Raw genomic sequence first — 19,369 nt, forward strand, 5'->3', positions numbered from 1 at the left:
GCAACAGAAGCCCAGCCTTAAAAAAGTGTATTTCACTTCTAAATGATTACATGAGGAAGGAAAGGAGACCAGATGCAAAAAAGGTGCTGCGGCTTAGTTGGTTAAAGCGCCTGTCTAGTAAACAGGAGATCCTGAGTTCAAATCTCAGCAGCGCCTGTCTGCTTTTTTTTCGACCAATCTGTCTCCCCAATGTTAAAACTTTGTACAAAGATTGCTATTTCATGCTATTTAGAAGCACAGTCAGGCTTGAAATGTTGGCAAAGCACCCAAGAACTCTGGTCTCCACTACCTTAGAGTCATATTGCCCAAGGTTGCGATGCCATCAGAAATAGCAAATATTAGAATGAGCAATTCATATTTCCTGCTTAATTTATTGTAAAAGAAGCAAAGGTACGCCTGAACAGGGACTTGAACCCTGGACCCTCAGATTAAAAGTCTGATGCTCTACCGACTGAGCTATCCAGGCACAGGGATCACTGCCATTTGAAACTTGATTTTCACTCTACAGCACCTCCATACATGGCTACCTCACTGGTCAATAAAGGAAATGAATTACTAGTGCATTACACACATTTTGACACTGGAGACATAACTTTTTTCAGTCATTCCGTATCCAGATATAGAGATTTGCAGCATCTAGGACTTTAATGTTCACCCACTTACGGATTTGAATGTTTTGCCACATTCATGAGTGCAAACTTGCTCCCCAGTAAAGACGAACATGTGCTCCTCAATGCACACACTGGGCAATGCAGTCCACTCTAAATCGACGATTAATGACATGCTCGTTTTGTGCAATGGAGTTTCAGTCAATTGGAAAACATTTTGAAAAGTTATATTGCAACAGAAGCCCAGCCTTAAAAAAGTGGATTTCACTTCTAAATGATTACATGAGGAAGGAAAGGAGACCAGATGCAAAAAAGGTGCTGCGGCTTAGTTGGTTAAAGCGCCTGTCTAGTAAACAGGAGATCCTGAGTTCAAATCTCAGCAGCGCCTGTCTGCTTTTTTTTCGACCAATCTGTCTCCCCAATATTAAAACTTTGTACAAAGATTGCTATTTCATGCTATTTAGAAGCACAGTCAGGCTTGAAATGTTGGCAAAGCATCCAAGAACTCTGGACTCCACTACCTTAGAGTCATATTGCCCAAGGTTGCGATGCCATCAGAAATAGCACATATTAGAATGAGCAATTCATATTTCCTGCTTAATTTTTTGTAAAAGAAGCAAAGGTACGCCTGAACAGGGACTTGAACCCTGGATCCTCAGATGAAAATTCTGATGCTCTACCGACTGAGCTATCCAGGCACAGGGATCACTGCCCATTTGAAACTTGATTTTCACTCTACAGCACCTCCATACATGGCTACCTCACTGGTCAATAAAGGAAATGAATTACTAGTGCATTACACACATTTTGACACTGGAGACATAACTTTTTTCAGTCATTCCGTATCCAGATATAGAGATTTGCAGCATCTAGGACTTTAATGTTCACCCACTTACGGATTTGAATGTTTTGCCACATTCATGAGTGCAAACTTGCTCCCCAGTAAAGACGAACATGTGCTCCTCAATGCACACACTGGGCAATGCAGTCCACTCTAAATCGACGATTAATGAAATGCTCGATTTGTGCAATGGAGTTTCAGTCAATTGGAAAACATTTTGAAAAGTTATATTGCTACAGAAGCCTAGCCTTAAAAAAAGTGGATTTCACTTCTAAATGATTACATGAGGAAGGAAAGGAGACCAGATGCAAAAAAGGTGCTGTGGCTTAGTTGGTTAAAGCGCCTGTCTAGTAAACAGGAGATCCTGAGTTTGAATCTCAGCAGCGCCTGTCTGCTTTTTTTTCGACCAATCTGTCTCCCCAATGTTAAAACTTTGTACAAAGATTGCTATTTCATGCTATTTAGAAGCACAGTCAGGCTTGAAATGTTGGCAAAGCCTCCAAGAACTCTGGACTCCACTACCTTAGAGTCATATTGCCCAAGGTTGCGATGCCATCAGAAATAGCACATATTAGAATGAGCAATTCATATTTCCTGCTTAATTTTTTGTAAAAGAAGCAAAGGTACGCCTGAACAGGGACTTGAACCCTGGACCCTCAGATTAAAAGTCTGATGCTCTACCAACTGAGCTATCCAGGCACAGGGATCACTGCCCATTTGAAACTTGATTTTCACTCTACAGCACCTCCATACATGGCTACCTCACTGGTCAATAAAGGAAATGAATTACTAGTGCATTACACACATTTTGACACTGGAGACATAACTTTTTTCAGTCATTCCGTATCCAGATATAGAGATTTGCAGCATCTAGGACTTTAATGTTCACCCACTTACGGATTTGAATGTTTTGCCACATTCATGAGTGCAAACTTGCTCCCCAGTAAAGACGAACATGTGCTCCTCAATGCACACACTGGGCAATGCAGTCCACTCTAAATCGACGATTAATGACATGCTCGTTTTGTGCAATGGAGTTTCAGTCAATTGGAAAACATTTTGAAAAGTTATATTGCTACAGAAGCCTAGCCTTAAAAAAAGTGGATTTCACTTCTAAATGATTACATGAGGAAGGAAAGGAGACCAGATGCAAAAAAGGTGCTGTGGCTTAGTTGGTTAAAGCGCCTGTCTAGTAAACAGGAGATCCTGAGTTTGAATCTCAGCAGCGCCTGTCTGCTTTTTTTTCGACCAATCTGTCTCCCCAATGTTAAAACTTTGTACAAAGATTGCTATTTCATGCTATTTAGAAGCACAGTCAGGCTTGAAATGTTGGCAAAGCCTCCAAGAACTCTGGACTCCACTACCTTAGAGTCATATTGCCCAAGGTTGCGATGCCATCAGAAATAGCACATATTAGAATGAGCAATTCATATTTCCTGCTTAATTTTTTGTAAAAGAAGCAAAGGTACACCTGAACAGTGACTTGAACCCTGGACCCTCAGATTAAAAGTCTGATGCTCTACCGACTGAGCTATCCAGGCACAGGGATCACTGCCCATTTGAAACTTGATTTTCACTCTACAGCACCTCCATACATGGCTACCTCACTGGTCAATAAAGGAAATTAATTACTAGTGCATTACACACATTTTGACACTGGAGACATAACTTTTTTCAGTCATTCCGTATCCAGATATAGAGATTTGCAGCATCTAGGACTTTAATGTTCACCCACTTACGGATTTGAATGTTTTGCCACATTCATGAGTGCAAACTTGCTCCCCAGTAAAGACGAACATGTGCTCCTCAATGCACACACTGGGCAATGCAGTCCACTCTAAATCGACGATTAATGACATGCTCGTTTTGTGCAATGGAGTTTCAGTCAATTGGAAAACATTTTGAAAAGTTATATTGCAACAGAAGCCCAGCCTTAAAAAAGTGGATTTCACTTCTAAATGATTACATGAGGAAGGAAAGGAAACCAGATGCAAAAAAGGTGCTGTGGCTTAGTTGGTTAAAGTGCCTGTCTAGTAAACAGGAGATCCTGAGTTCGAATCTCAGCAGCGCCTGTCTGCTTTTTTTTCGACCAATCTGTCTCCCCAATATTAAAACTTTGTACAAAGATTGCTATTTCATGCTATTTAGAAGCACAGTCAGGCTTGAAATGTTGGCAAAGCATCCAAGAACTCTGGACTCCACTACCTTAGAGTCATATTGCCCAAGGTTGCGATGCCATCAGAAATAGCACATATTAGAATGAGCAATTCATATTTCCTGCTTAATTTTTTGTAAAAGAAGCAAAGGTACGCCTGAACAGGGACTTGAACCCTGGACCCTCAGATTAAAAGTCTGATGCTCTACCGACTGAGCTATCCAGGCACAGGGATCACTGCCCATTTGAAACTTGATTTTCACTCTACAGCACCTCCATACATGGCTACCTCACTGGTCAATAAAGGAAATGAATTACTAGTGCATTACACACATTTTGACACTGGAGACATAACTTTTTTCAGTCATTCCGTATCCAGATATAGAGATTTGCAGCATGTAGGACTTTAATGGTCACCCACTTACGGATTTGAATGTTTTGCCACATTCATGAGTGCAAACTTGCTCCCCAGTAAAGACGAACATGTGCTCCTCAATGCACACACTGGGCAATGCAGTCCACTCTAAATCGATGATTACTGACATGCTCGTTTTGTGCAATGGAGTTTCAGTCAATTGGAAAACATTTTGAAAAGTTATATTGCAACAGAAGCCTAGCCTTAAAAAAAGTGGATTTCACTTCTAAATGATTACATGAGGAAGGAAAGGAGACCAGATGCAAAAAAGGTGCTGTGGCTTAGTTGGTTAAAGCGCCTGTCTAGTAAACAGGAGATCCTGAGTTTGAATCTCAGCAGCGCCTGTCTGCTTTTTTTTCGACCAATCTGTCTCCCCAATGTTAAAACTTTGTACAAAGATTGCTATTTCATGCTATTTAGAAGCACAGTCAGGCTTGAAATGTTGGCAAAGCCTCCAAGAACTCTGGACTCCACTACCTTAGAGTCATATTGCCCAGGGTTGCGATGCCATCAGAAATAGCACATATTAGAATGAGCAATTCATATTTCCTGCTTAATTTTTTGTAAAAGAAGCAAAGGTACGCCTGAACAGTGACTTGAACCCTGGACCCTCAGATTAAAAGTCTGATGCTCTACCAACTGAGCTATCCAGGCACAGGGATCACTGCCCATTTGAAACTTGATTTTCACTCTACAGCACCTCCATACATGGCTACCTCACTGGTCAATAAAGGAAATGAATTACTAGTGCATTACACACATTTTGACACTGGAGACATAACTTTTTTCAGTCATTCCGTATCCAGATATAGAGATTTGCAGCATGTAGGACTTTAATGGTCACCCACTTACGGATTTGAATGTTTTGCCACATTCATGAGTGCAAACTTGCTCCCCAGTAAAGACGAACATGTGCTCCTCAATGCACACACTGGGCAATGCAGTCCACTCTAAATCGACGATTAATGACATGCTCGTTTTGTGCAATGGAGTTTCAGTCAATTGGAAAACATTTTGAAAAGTTATATTGCAACAGAAGCCCAGCCTTAAAAAAGTGGATTTCACTTCTAAATGATTACATGAGGAAGGAAAGGAGACCAGATGCAAAAAAGGTGCTGCGGCTTAGTTGGTTAAAGCGCCTGTCTAGTAAACAGGAGATCCTGAGTTCGAATCTCAGCAGTGCCTGTCTGCTTTTTTTTCGACCAATCTGTCTCCCCAATATTAAAACTTTGTACAAAGATTGCTATTTCATGCTATTTAGAAGCACAGTCAGGCTTGAAATGTTGGCAAAGCATCCAAGAACTCTGGACTCCACTACCTTAGAGTCATATTGCCCAAGGTTGCGATGCCATCAGAAATAGCACATATTAGAATGAGCAATTCATATTTCCTGCTTAATTTTTTGTAAAAGAAGCAAAGGTACGCCTGAACAGGGACTTGAACCCTGGACCCTCAGATTAAAAGTCTGATGCTCTACCGACTGAGCTATCCAGGCACAGGGATTACTGTCCATTTGAAACTTGATTTTCACTCTACAGCACCTCCATACATGGCTACCTCACTGGGCAATAAAGGAAATGAATTACTAGTGCATTACACACATTTTGACACTGGAGACATAACTTTTTTCAGTCATTCCGTATCCAGATATAGAGATTTGCAGCATCTAGGACTTTAATGTTCACCCACTTACGGATTTGAATGTTTTGCCACATTCATGAGTGCAAACTTGCTCCCCAGTAAAGACGAACATGTGCTCCTCAATGCACACACTGGGCAATGCAGTCCACTCTAAATCGACGATTAATGACATGCTCGTTTTGTGCAATGGAGTTTCAGTCAATTGGAAAACATTTTGAAAAGTTATATTGCAACAGAAGCCCAGCCTTAAAAAAGTGTATTTCACTTCTAAATGATTACATGAGGAAGGAAAGGAGACCAGATGCAAAAAAGGTGCTGCGGCTTAGTTGGTTAAAGCGCCTGTCTAGTAAACAGGAGATCCTGAGTTCAAATCTCAGCAGCGCCTGTCTGCTTTTTTTTCGACCAATCTGTCTCCCCAATGTTAAAACTTTGTACAAAGATTGCTATTTCATGCTATTTAGAAGCACAGTCAGGCTTGAAATGTTGGCAAAGCCTCCAAGAACTCTGGACTCCACTACCTTAGAGTCATATTGCCCAAGGTTGCGATGCCATCAGAAATAGCACATATTAGAATGAGCAATTCATATTTCCTGCTTAATTTTTTGTAAAAGAAGCAAAGGTACGCCTGAACAGTGACTTGAACCCTGGACCCTCAGATTAAAAGTCTGATGCTCTACCGACTGAGCTATCCAGGCACAGGGATCACTGCCCATTTGAAACTTGATTTTCACTCTACAGTACCTCCATACATGGCTACCTCACTGGTCAATAAAGGAAATGAATTACTAGTGCATTACACACATTTTGACACTGGAGACATAACTTTTTTCAGACATTCCGTATCCAGATATAGAGATTTGCAGCATCTAGGACTTTAATGTTCACCCACTTACGGATTTGAATGTTTTGCCACATTCATGAGTGCAAACTTGCTCCCCAGTAAAGACGAACATGTGCTCCTCAATGCACACACTGGGCAATGCAGTCCACTCTAAATCGACGATTAATGACATGCTCGTTTTGTGCAATGGAGTTTCAGTCAATTGGAAAACATTTTGAAAAGTTATATTGCAACAGAAGCCCAGCCTTAAAAAAGTGGATTTCACTTCTAAATGATTACATGAGGAAGGAAAGGAGACCAGATGCAAAAAAGGTGCTGCGGCTTAGTTGGTTAAAGCGCCTGTCTAGTAAACAGGAGATCCTGAGTTAGAATCTCAGCGGCGCCTGTCTGCTTTTTTTTCGACCAATCTGTCTCCCCAATATTAAAACTTTGTACAAAGATTGCTATTTCATGCTATTTAGAAGCACAGTCAGGCTTGAAATGTTGGCAAAGCATCCAAGAACTCTGGACTCCACTACCTTAGAGTCATATTGCCCAAGGTTGCGATGCCATCAGAAATAGCACATATTAGAATGAGCAATTCATATTTCCTGCTTAATTTTTTGTAAAAGAAGCAAAGGTACGCCTGAACAGGGACTTGAACCCTGGACCCTCAGATTAAAAGTCTGATGCTCTACCAACTGAGCTATCCAGGCACAGGGATCACTGCCCATATGAAACTTGATTTTCACTCTACAGCACCTCCATACATGGCTACCTCACTGGTCAATAAAGGAAATGAATTACTAGTGCATTACACACATTTTGACACTGGAGACATAACTTTTTTCAGTCATTCCGTATCCAGATATAGAGATTTGCAGCATCTAGGACTTTAATGTTCACCCACTTACGGATTTGAATGTTTTGCCACATTCATGAGTGCAAACTTGCTCCCCATTAAAGACGAACATGTGCTCCTCAATGCACACACTGGGCAATGCAGTCCACTCTAAATCGACGATTAATGACATGCTCGTTTTGTGCAATGGAGTTTCAGTCAATTGGAAAACATTTTGAAAAGTTATATTGCAACAGAAGCCCAGCCTTAAAAAAAAGTGGATTTCACTTCTAAATGATTACATGAGGAAGGAAAGGAGACCAGATGCAAAAAAGGTGCTGTGGCTTAGTTGGTTAAAGCGCCTGTCTAGTAAAAAGGAGATCCTGAGTTTGAATCTCAGCAGCGCCTCTCTGCTTTTTTTTTCGACCAATCTGTCTCCCCAATATTAAAACTTTGTACAAAGATTGCTATTTCATGCTATTTAGAAGCACAGTCAGGCTTGAAATGTTGGCAAAGCACCCAAGAACTCTGGTCTCCACTACCTTAGAGTCATATTGCCCAAGGTTGCGATGCCATCAGAAATAGCAAATATTAGAATGAGCAATTCATATTTCCTGCTTAATTTATTGTAAAAGAAGCAAAGGTACGCCTGAACAGGGACTTGAACCCTGGACCCTCAGATTAAAAGTCTGATGCTCTACCGACTGAGCTATCCAGGCACAGGGATCACTCCCATTTGAAACTTGATTTTCACTCTACAGCACCTCCATACATGGCTACCTCACTGGTCAATAAAGGAAATGAATTACTAGTGCATTACACACATTTTGACACTGGAGACATAACTTTTTTCAGTCATTCCGTATCCAGATATAGAGATTTGCAGCATCTAGGACTTTAATGTTCACCCACTTACGGATTTGAATGTTTTGCCACATTCATGAGTGCAAACTTGCTCCCCAGTAAAGACGAACATGTGCTCCTCAATGCACACACTGGGCAATGCAGTCCACTCTAAATCGACGATTAATGACATGCTCGTTTTGTGCAATGGAGTTTCAGTCAATTGGAAAACATTTTGAAAAGTTATATTGCAACAGAAGCCCAGCCTTAAAAAAGTGGATTTCACTTCTAAATGATTACATGAGGAAGGAAAGGAGACCAGATGCAAAAAAGGTGCTGCGGCTTAGTTGGTTAAAGCGCCTGTCTAGTAAACAGGAGATCCTGAGTTCAAATCTCAGCAGCGCCTGTCTGCTTTTTTTTCGACCAATCTGTCTCCCCAATATTAAAACTTTGTACAAAGATTGCTATTTCATGCTATTTAGAAGCACAGTCAGGCTTGAAATGTTGGCAAAGCATCCAAGAACTCTGGACTCCACTACCTTAGAGTCATATTGCCCAAGGTTGCGATGCCATCAGAAATAGCACATATTAGAATGAGCAATTCATATTTCCTGCTTAATTTTTTGTAAAAGAAGCAAAGGTACGCCTGAACAGGGACTTGAACCCTGGACCCTCAGATGAAAATTCTGATGCTCTACCCACTGAGCTATCCAGGCACAGGGATCACTGCCCATTTGAAACTTGATTTTCACTCTACAGCACCTCCATACATGGCTACCTCACTGGTCAATAAAGGAAATGAATTACTAGTGCATTACACACATTTTGACACTGGAGACATAACTTTTTTCAGTCATTCCGTATCCAGATATAGAGATTTGCAGCATCTAGGACTTTAATGTTCACCCACTTACGGATTTGAATGTTTTGCCACATTCATGAGTGCAAACTTGCTCCCCAGTAAAGACGAACATGTGCTCCTCAATGCACACACTGGGCAATGCAGTCCACTCTAAATCGACGATTAATGACATGCTCGTTTTGTGCAATGGAGTTTCAGTCAATTGGAAAACATTTTGAAAAGTTATATTGCTACAGAAGCCTAGCCTTAAAAAAAGTGGATTTCACTTCTAAATGATTACATGAGGAAGGAAAGGAGACCAGATGCAAAAAAGGTGCTGTGGCTTAGTTGGTTAAAGCGCCTGTCTAGTAAACAGGAGATCCTGAGTTTGAATCTCAGCAGCGCCTGTCTGCTTTTTTTTCGACCAATCTGTCTCCCCAATGTTAAAACTTTGTACAAAGATTGCTATTTCATGCTATTTAGAAGCACAGTCAGGCTTGAAATGTTGGCAAAGCCTCCAAGAACTCTGGACTCCACTACCTTAGAGTCATATTGCCCAAGGTTGCGATGCCATCAGAAATAGCACATATTAGAATGAGCAATTCATATTTCCTGCTTAATTTTTTGTAAAAGAAGCAAAGGTACACCTGAACAGTGACTTGAACCCTGGACCCTCAGATTAAAAGTCTGATGCTCTACCGACTGAGCTATCCAGGCACAGGGATCACTGCCCATTTGAAACTTGATTTTCACTCTACAGCACCTCCATACATGGCTACCTCACTGGTCAATAAAGGAAATTAATTACTAGTGCATTACACACATTTTGACACTGGAGACATAACTTTTTTCAGTCATTCCGTATCCAGATATAGAGATTTGCAGCATCTAGGACTTTAATGTTCACCCACTTACGGATTTGAATGTTTTGCCACATTCATGAGTGCAAACTTGCTCCCCAGTAAAGACGAACATGTGCTCCTCAATGCACACACTGGGCAATGCAGTCCACTCTAAATCGACGATTAATGACATGCTCGTTTTGTGCAATGGAGTTTCAGTCAATTGGAAAACATTTTGAAAAGTTATATTGCAACAGAAGCCCAGCCTTAAAAAAGTGGATTTCACTTCTAAATGATTACATGAGGAAGGAAAGGAAACCAGATGCAAAAAAGGTGCTGTGGCTTAGTTGGTTAAAGTGCCTGTCTAGTAAACAGGAGATCCTGAGTTCGAATCTCAGCAGCGCCTGTCTGCTTTTTTTTCGACCAATCTGTCTCCCCAATATTAAAACTTTGTACAAAGATTGCTATTTCATGCTATTTAGAAGCACAGTCAGGCTTGAAATGTTGGCAAAGCATCCAAGAACTCTGGACTCCACTACCTTAGAGTCATATTGCCCAAGGTTGCGATGCCATCAGAAATAGCACATATTAGAATGAGCAATTCATATTTCCTGCTTAATTTTTTGTAAAAGAAGCAAAGGTACGCCTGAACAGGGACTTGAACCCTGGACCCTCAGATTAAAAGTCTGATGCTCTACCGACTGAGCTATCCAGGCACAGGGATCACTGCCCATTTGAAACTTGATTTTCACTCTACAGCACCTCCATACATGGCTACCTCACTGGTCAATAAAGGAAATGAATTACTAGTGCATTACACACATTTTGACACTGGAGACATAACTTTTTTCAGTCATTCCGTATCCAGATATAGAGATTTGCAGCATGTAGGACTTTAATGGTCACCCACTTACGGATTTGAATGTTTTGCCACATTCATGAGTGCAAACTTGCTCCCCAGTAAAGACGAACATGTGCTCCTCAATGCACACACTGGGCAATGCAGTCCACTCTAAATCGACGATTACTGACATGCTCGTTTTGTGCAATGGAGTTTCAGTCAATTGGAAAACATTTTGAAAAGTTATATTGCAACAGAAGCCTAGCCTTAAAAAAAGTGGATTTCACTTCTAAATGATTACATGAGGAAGGAAAGGAGACCAGATGCAAAAAAGGTGCTGTGGCTTAGTTGGTTAAAGCGCCTGTCTAGTAAACAGGAGATCCTGAGTTTGAATCTCAGCAGCGCCTGTCTGCTTTTTTTTCGACCAATCTGTCTCCCCAATGTTAAAACTTTGTACAAAGATTGCTATTTCATGCTATTTAGAAGCACAGTCAGGCTTGAAATGTTGGCAAAGCCTCCAAGAACTCTGGACTCCACTACCTTAGAGTCATATTGCCCAGGGTTGCGATGCCATCAGAAATAGCACATATTAGAATGAGCAATTCATATTTCCTGCTTAATTTTTTGTAAAAGAAGCAAAGGTACGCCTGAACAGTGACTTGAACCCTGGACCCTCAGATTAAAAGTCTGATGCTCTACCGACTGAGCTATCCAGGCACAGGGATCACTGCCCATTTGAAACTTGATTTTCACTCTACAGTACCTCCATACATGGCTACCTCACTGGTCAATAAAGGAAATGAATTACTAGTGCATTACACACATTTTGACACTGGAGACATAACTTTTTTCAGACATTCCGTATCCAGATATAGAGATTTGCAGCATCTAGGACTTTAATGTTCACCCACTTACGGATTTGAATGTTTTGCCACATTCATGAGTGCAAACTTGCTCCCCAGTAAAGACGAACATGTGCTCCTCAATGCACACACTGGGCAATGCAGTCCACTCTAAATCGACGATTAATGACATGCTCGTTTTGTGCAATGGAGTTTCAGTCAATTGGAAAACATTTTGAAAAGTTATATTGCAACAGAAGCCCAGCCTTAAAAAAGTGGATTTCACTTCTAAATGATTACATGAGGAAGGAAAGGAGACCAGATGCAAAAAAGGTGCTGCGGCTTAGTTGGTTAAAGCGCCTGTCTAGTAAACAGGAGATCCTGAGTTCGAATCTCAGCAGCGCCTGTCTGCTTTTTTTTCGACCAATCTGTCTCCCCAATATTAAAACTTTGTACAAAGATTGCTATTTCATGCTATTTAGAAGCACAGTCAGGCTTGAAATGTTGGCAAAGCATCCAAGAACTCTGGACTCCACTACCTTAGAGTCATATTGCCCAAGGTTGCGATGCCATCAGAAATAGCACATATTAGAATGAGCAATTCATATTTCCTGCTTAATTTTTTGTAAAAGAAGCAAAGGTACGCCTGAACAGGGACTTGAACCCTGGACCCTCAGATTAAAAGTCTGATGCTCTACCGACTGAGCTATCCAGGCACAGGGATTACTGCCCATTTGAAACTTGATTTTCACTCTACAGCACCTCCATACATGGCTACCTCACTGGGCAATAAAGGAAATGAATTACTAGTGCATTACACACATTTTGACACTGGAGACATAACTTTTTTCAGTCATTCCGTATCCAGATATAGAGATTTGCAGCATCTAGGACTTTAATGTTCACCCACTTACGGATTTGAATGTTTTGCCACATTCATGAGTGCAAACTTGCTCCCCAGTAAAGACGAACATGTGCTCCTCAATGCACACACTGGGCAATGCAGTCCACTCTAAATCGACGATTAATGACATGCTCGTTTTGTGCAATGGAGTTTCAGTCAATTGGAAAACATTTTGAAAAGTTATATTGCAACAGAAGCCCAGCCTTAAAAAAGTGTATTTCACTTCTAAATGATTACATGAGGAAGGAAAGGAGACCAGATGCAAAAAAGGTGCTGCGGCTTAGTTGGTTAAAGCGCCTGTCTAGTAAACAGGAGATCCTGAGTTCAAATCTCAGCAGCGCCTGTCTGCTTTTTTTTCGACCAATCTGTCTCCCCAATATTAAAACTTTGTACAAAGATTGCTATTTCATGCTATTTAGAAGCACAGTCAGGCTTGAAATGTTGGCAAAGCATCCAAGAACTCTGGACTCCACTACCTTAGAGTCATATTGCCCAAGGTTGCGATGCCATCAGAAATAGCACATATTAGAATGAGCAATTCATATTTCCTGCTTAATTTTTTGTAAAAGAAGCAAAGGTACGCCTGAACAGGGACTTGAACCCTGGACCCTCAGATTAAAAGTCTGATGCTCTACCGACTGAGCTATCCAGGCACAGGGATCACTGCCCATTTGAAACTTGATTTTCACTCTACAGCACCTCCATACATGGCTACCTCACTGGTCAATAAAGGAAATGAATTACTAGTGCATTACACACATTTTGACACTGGAGACATAACTTTTTTCAGTCATTCCGTATCCAGATATAGAGATTTGCAGCATGTAGGACTTTAATGGTCACCCACTTACGGATTTGAATGTTTTGCCACATTCATGAGTGCAAACTTGCTCCCCAGTAAAGACGAACATGTGCTCCTCAATGCACACACTGGGCAATGCAGTCCACTCTAAATCGACGATTACTGACATGCTCGTTTTGTGCAATGGAGTTTCAGTCAATTGGAAAACATTTTGAAAAGTTATATTGCAACAGAAGCCTAGCCTTAAAAAAAGTGGATTTCACTTCTAAATGATTACATGAGGAAGGAAAGGAGACCAGATGCAAAAAAGGTGCTGTGGCTTAGTTGGTTAAAGCGCCTGTCTAGTAAACAGGAGATCCTGAGTTTGAATCTCAGCAGCGCCTGTCTGCTTTTTTTTCGACCAATCTGTCTCCCCAATGTTAAAACTTTGTACAAAGATTGCTATTTCATGCTATTTAGAAGCACAGTCAGGCTTGAAATGTTGGCAAAGCCTCCAAGAACTCTGGACTCCACTACCTTAGAGTCATATTGCCCAAGGTTGCGATGCCATCAGAAATAGCACATATTAGAATGAGCAATTCATATTTCCTGCTTAATTTTTTGTAAAAGAAGCAAAGGTACGCCTGAACAGTGACTTGAACCCTGGACCCTCAGATTAAAAGTCTGATGCTCTACCGACTGAGCTATCCAGGCACAGGGATCACTGCCCATTTGAAACTTGATTTTCACTCTACAGTACCTCCATACATGGCTACCTCACTGGTCAATAAAGGAAATGAATTACTAGTGCATTACACACATTTTGACACTGGAGACATAACTTTTTTCAGACATTCCGTATCCAGATATAGAGATTTGCAGCATCTAGGACTTTAATGTTCACCCACTTACGGATTTGAATGTTTTGCCACATTCATGAGTGCAAACTTGCTCCCCAGTAAAGACGAACATGTGCTCCTCAATGCACACACTGGGCAATGCAGTCCACTCTAAATCGATGATTACTGACATGCTCGTTTTGTGCAATGGAGTTTCAGTCAATTGGAAAACATTTTGAAAAGTTATATTGCAACAGAAGCCTAGCCTTAAAAAAAGTGGATTTCACTTCTAAATGATTACATGAGGAAGGAAAGGAGACCAGATGCAAAAAAGGTGCTGTGGCTTAGTTGGTTAAAGCGCCTGTCTAGTAAACAGGAGATCCTGAGTTTGAATCTCAGCAGCGCCTGTCTGCTTTTTTTTCGACCAATCTGTCTCCCCAATGTTAAAACTTTGTACAAAGATTGCTATTTCATGCTATTTAGAAGCACAGTCAGGCTTGAAATGTTGGCAAAGCCTCCAAGAACTCTGGACTCCACTACCTTAGAGTCATATTGCCCAGGGTTGCGATGCCATCAGAAATAGCACATATTAGAATGAGCAATTCATATTTCCTGCTTAATTTTTTGTAAAAGAAGCAAAGGTACGCCTGAACAGTGACTTGAACTCTGGACCCTCAGATTAAAAGTCTGATGCTCTACCAACTGAGCTATCCAGGCACAGGGATCACTGCCCATTTGAAACTTGATTTTCACTCTACAGCACCTCCATACATGGCTACCTCACTGGTCAATAAAGGAAATGAATTACTAGTGCATTACACACATTTTGACACTGGAGACATAACTTTTTTCAGTCATTCCGTATCCAGATATAGAGATTTGCAGCATGTAGGACTTTAATGGTCACCCACTTACGGATTTGAATGTTTTGCCACATTCATGAGTGCAAACTTGCTCCCCAGTAAAGACGAACATGTGCTCCTCAATGCACACACTGGGCAATGCAGTCCACTCTAAATCGACGATTAATGACATGCTCGTTTTGTGCAATGGAGTTTCAGTCAATTGGAAAACATTTTGAAAAGTTATATTGCAACAGAAGCCCAGCCTTAAAAAAGTGGATTTCACTTCTAAATGATTACATGAGGAAGGAAAGGAGACCAGATGCAAAAAAGGTGCTGCGGCTTAGTTGGTTAAAGCGCCTGTCTAGTAAACAGGAGATCCTGAGTTCGAATCTCAGCAGCGCCTGTCTGCTTTTTTTTCGACCAATCTGTCTCCCCAATATTAAAACTTTGTACAAAGATTGCTATTTCATGCTATTTAGAAGCACAGTCAGGCTTGAAATGTTGGCAAAGCATCCAAGAACTCTGGACTCCACTACCTTAGAGTCATATTGCCCAAGGTTGCGATGCCATCAGAAATAGCACATATTAGAATGAGCAATTCATATTTCCTGCTTAATTTTTTGTAAAAGAAGCAAAGGTACGCCTGAACAGGGACTTGAACCCTGGACCCTCAGATTAAAAGTCTGATGCTCTACCGACTGAGCTATCCAGGCACAGGGATTACTGTCCATTTGAAACTTGATTTTCACTCTACAGCACCTCCATACATGGCTACCTCACTGGGCAATAAAGGAAATGAATTACTAGTGCATTACACACATTTTGACACTGGAGACATAACTTTTTTCAGTCATTCCGTATCCAGATATAGAGATTTGCAGCATCTAGGACTTTAATGTTCACCCACTTACGGATTTGAATGTTTTGCCACATTCATGAGTGCAAACTTGCTCCCCAGTAAAGACGAACATGTGCTCCTCAATGCACACACTGGGCAATGCAGTCCACTCTAAATCGACGATTAATGACATGCTCGTTTTGTGCAATGGAGTTTCAGTCAATTGGAAAACATTTTGAAAAGTTATATTGCAACAGAAGCCCAGCCTTAAAAAAGTGTATTTCACTTCTAAATGATTACATGAGGAAGGAAAGGAGACCAGATGCAAAAAAGGTGCTGCGGCTTAGTTGGTTAAAGCGCCTGTCTAGTAAACAGGAGATCCTGAGTTCAAATCTCAGCAGCGCCTGTCTGCTTTTTTTTCGACCAATCTGTCTCCCCAATGTTAAAACTTTGTACAAAGATTGCTATTTCATGCTATTTAGAAGCACAGTCAGGCTTGAAATGTTGGCAAAGCCTCCAAGAACTCTGGACTCCACTACCTTAGAGTCATATTGCCCAAGGTTGCGATGCCATCAGAAATAGCACATATTAGAATGAGCAATTCATATTTCCTGCTTAATTTTTTGTAAAAGAAGCAAAGGTACGCCTGAACAGTGACTTGAACCCTGGACCCTCAGATTAAAAGTCTGATGCTCTACCGACTGAGCTATCCAGGCACAGGGATCACTGCCCATTTGAAACTTGATTTTCACTCTACAGTACCTCCATACATGGCTACCTCACTGGTCAATAAAGGAAATGAATTACTAGTGCATTACACACATTTTGGCACTGGAGACATAACTTTTTTCAGACATTCCGTATCCAGATATAGAGATTTGCAGCATCTAGGACTTTAATGTTCACCCACTTACGGATTTGAATGTTTTGCCACATTCATGAGTGCAAACTTGCTCCCCAGTAAAGACGAACATGTGCTCCTCAATGCACACACTGGGCAATGCAGTCCACTCTAAATCGACGATTAATGACATGCTCGTTTTGTGCAATGGAGTTTCAGTCAATTGGAAAACATTTTGAAAAGTTATATTGCAACAGAAGCCCAGCCTTAAAAAAGTGGATTTCACTTCTAAATGATTACATGAGGAAGGAAAGGAGACCAGATGCAAAAAAGGTGCTGCGGCTTAGTTGGTTAAAGCGCCTGTCTAGTAAACAGGAGATCCTGAGTTAGAATCTCAGCGGCGCCTGTCTGCTTTTTTTTCGACCAATCTGTCTCCCCAATATTAAAACTTTGTACAAAGATTGCTATTTCATGCTATTTAGAAGCACAGTCAGGCTTGAAATGTTGGCAAAGCATCCAAGAACTCTGGACTCCACTACCTTAGAGTCATATTGCCCAAGGTTGCGATGCCATCAGAAATAGCACATATTAGAATGAGCAATTCATATTTCCTGCTTAATTTTTTGTAAAAGAAGCAAAGGTACGCCTGAACAGGGACTTGAACCCTGGACCCTCAGATTAAAAGTCTGATGCTCTACCAACTGAGCTATCCAGGCACAGGGATCACTGCCCATATGAAACTTGATTTTCACTCTACAGCACCTCCATACATGGCTACCTCACTGGTCAATAAAGGAAATGAATTACTAGTGCATTACACACATTTTGACACTGGAGACATAACTTTTTTCAGTCATTCCGTATCCAGATATAGAGATTTGCAGCATCTAGGACTTTAATGTTCACCCACTTACGGATTTGAATGTTTTGCCACATTCATGAGTGCAAACTTGCTCCCCATTAAAGACGAACATGTGCTCCTCAATGCACACACTGGGCAATGCAGTCCACTCTAAATCGACGATTAATGACATGCTCGTTTTGTGCAATGGAGTTTCAGTCAATTGGAAAACATTTTGAAAAGTTATATTGCAACAGAAGCCCAGCCTTAAAAAAAAGTGGATTTCACTTCTAAATGATTACATGAGGAAGGAAAGGAGACCAGATGCAAAAAAGGTGCTGTGGCTTAGTTGGTTAAAGCGCCTGTCTAGTAAAAAGGAGATCCTGAGTTTGAATCTCAGCAGCGCCTCTCTGCTTTTTTTTTCGACCAATCTGTCTCCCCAATATTAAAACTTTGTACAAAGATTGCTATTTCATGCTATTTAGAAGCACAGTCAGGCTTGAAATGTTGGCAAAGCACCCAAGAACTCTGGTCTCCACTACCTTAGAGTCATATTGCCCAAGGTTGCGATGCCATCAGAAATAGCAAATATTAGAATGAGCAATTCATATTTCCTGCTTAATTTATTGTAAAAGAAGCAAAGGTACGCCTGAACAGGGACTTGAACCCTGGACCCTCAGATTAAAAGTCTGATGCTCTACCGACTGAGCTATCCAGGCACAGGGATCACTCCCATTTGAAACTTGATTTTCACTCTACAGCACCTCCATACATGGCTACCTCACTGGTCAATAAAGGAAATGAATTACTAGTGCATTACACACATTTTGACACTGGAGACATAACTTTTTTCAGTCATTCCGTATCCAGATATAGAGATTTGCAGCATCTAGGACTTTAATGTTCACCCACTTACGGATTTGAATGTTTTGCCACATTCATGAGTGCAAACTTGCTCCCCAGTAAAGACGAACATGTGCTCCTCAATGCACACACTGGGCAATGCAGTCCACTCTAAATCGACGATTAATGACATGCTCGTTTTGTGCAATGGAGTTTCAGTCAATTGGAAAACATTTTGAAAAGTTATATTGCAACAGAAGCCCAGCCTTAAAAAAGTGGATTTCACTTCTAAATGATTACATGAGGAAGGAAAGGAGACCAGATGCAAAAAAGGTGCTGCGGCTTAGTTGGTTAAAGCGCCTGTCTAGTAAACAGGAGATCCTGAGTTCAAATCTCAGCAGCGCCTGTCTGCTTTTTTTTCGACCAATCTGTCTCCCCAATATTAAAACTTTGTACAAAGATTGCTATTTCATGCTATTTAGAAGCACAGTCAGGCTTGAAATGTTGGCAAAGCATCCAAGAACTCTGGACTCCACTACCTTAGAGTCATATTGCCCAAGGTTGCGATGCCATCAGAAATAGCACATATTAGAATGAGCAATTCATATTTCCTGCTTAATTTTTTGTAAAAGAAGCAAAGGTACGCCTGAACAGGGACTTGAACCCTGGACCCTCAGATGAAAATTCTGATGCTCTACCCACTGAGCTATCCAGGCACAGGGATCACTGCCCATTTGAAACTTGATTTTCACTCTACAGCACCTCCATACATGGCTACCTCACTGGTCAATAAAGGAAATGAATTACTAGTGCATTACACACATTTTGACACTGGAGACATAACTTTTTTCAGTCATTCCGTATCCAGATATAGAGATTTGCAGCATCTAGGACTTTAATGTTCACCCACTTACGGATTTGAATGTTTTGCCACATTCATGAGTGCAAACTTGCTCCCCAGTAAAGACGAACATGTGCTCCTCAATGCACACACTGGGCAATGCAGTCCACTCTAAATCGACGATTAATGACATGCTCGTTTTGTGCAATGGAGTTTCAGTCAATTGGAAAACATTTTGAAAAGTTATATTGCTACAGAAGCCTAGC

The 19,369-nt window shown here is 41.0% G+C and overlaps 12 non-coding genes across 12 annotated transcripts; all 12 read right to left on the bottom strand.

Annotated features, from left to right (window-relative positions):
• Positions 1-393: 393 nt before the first annotated feature.
• Positions 394-466, bottom strand: TRNAK-UUU (transfer RNA lysine (anticodon UUU)). Its single transcript has one exon. It is a non-coding gene; the product is annotated as a tRNA-Lys (tRNA).
• A 1,609-nt stretch (positions 467-2,075) lies between these two features.
• Positions 2,076-2,148, bottom strand: TRNAK-UUU (transfer RNA lysine (anticodon UUU)). Its single transcript has one exon. It is a non-coding gene; the product is annotated as a tRNA-Lys (tRNA).
• A 1,610-nt stretch (positions 2,149-3,758) lies between these two features.
• TRNAK-UUU (transfer RNA lysine (anticodon UUU)) lies at positions 3,759-3,831 on the bottom strand. Its single transcript has one exon. It is a non-coding gene; the product is annotated as a tRNA-Lys (tRNA).
• Positions 3,832-5,441: 1,610 nt separating this feature from the next.
• On the bottom strand, positions 5,442-5,514 carry TRNAK-UUU (transfer RNA lysine (anticodon UUU)). Its single transcript has one exon. It is a non-coding gene; the product is annotated as a tRNA-Lys (tRNA).
• A 1,609-nt stretch (positions 5,515-7,123) lies between these two features.
• TRNAK-UUU (transfer RNA lysine (anticodon UUU)) lies at positions 7,124-7,196 on the bottom strand. Its single transcript has one exon. It is a non-coding gene; the product is annotated as a tRNA-Lys (tRNA).
• A 771-nt stretch (positions 7,197-7,967) lies between these two features.
• On the bottom strand, positions 7,968-8,040 carry TRNAK-UUU (transfer RNA lysine (anticodon UUU)). The gene has a single exon. It is a non-coding gene; the product is annotated as a tRNA-Lys (tRNA).
• A 2,450-nt stretch (positions 8,041-10,490) lies between these two features.
• Positions 10,491-10,563, bottom strand: TRNAK-UUU (transfer RNA lysine (anticodon UUU)). Its single transcript has one exon. It is a non-coding gene; the product is annotated as a tRNA-Lys (tRNA).
• Positions 10,564-12,173: 1,610 nt separating this feature from the next.
• Positions 12,174-12,246, bottom strand: TRNAK-UUU (transfer RNA lysine (anticodon UUU)). The gene has a single exon. It is a non-coding gene; the product is annotated as a tRNA-Lys (tRNA).
• A 768-nt stretch (positions 12,247-13,014) lies between these two features.
• On the bottom strand, positions 13,015-13,087 carry TRNAK-UUU (transfer RNA lysine (anticodon UUU)). The gene has a single exon. It is a non-coding gene; the product is annotated as a tRNA-Lys (tRNA).
• Positions 13,088-15,539: 2,452 nt separating this feature from the next.
• On the bottom strand, positions 15,540-15,612 carry TRNAK-UUU (transfer RNA lysine (anticodon UUU)). The gene has a single exon. It is a non-coding gene; the product is annotated as a tRNA-Lys (tRNA).
• Positions 15,613-17,221: 1,609 nt separating this feature from the next.
• TRNAK-UUU (transfer RNA lysine (anticodon UUU)) lies at positions 17,222-17,294 on the bottom strand. Its single transcript has one exon. It is a non-coding gene; the product is annotated as a tRNA-Lys (tRNA).
• Positions 17,295-18,065: 771 nt separating this feature from the next.
• TRNAK-UUU (transfer RNA lysine (anticodon UUU)) lies at positions 18,066-18,138 on the bottom strand. Its single transcript has one exon. It is a non-coding gene; the product is annotated as a tRNA-Lys (tRNA).
• Positions 18,139-19,369: the final 1,231 nt, after the last annotated feature.

The sequence above is a fragment of the Ambystoma mexicanum genome, unplaced genomic scaffold (assembly GCF_040938575.1).
Source record: "Ambystoma mexicanum isolate Mex_15411 unplaced genomic scaffold, UKY_AmexF1_1 Mex_scaf1, whole genome shotgun sequence".
Taxonomy (NCBI): domain Eukaryota; kingdom Metazoa; phylum Chordata; class Amphibia; order Caudata; family Ambystomatidae; genus Ambystoma; species Ambystoma mexicanum.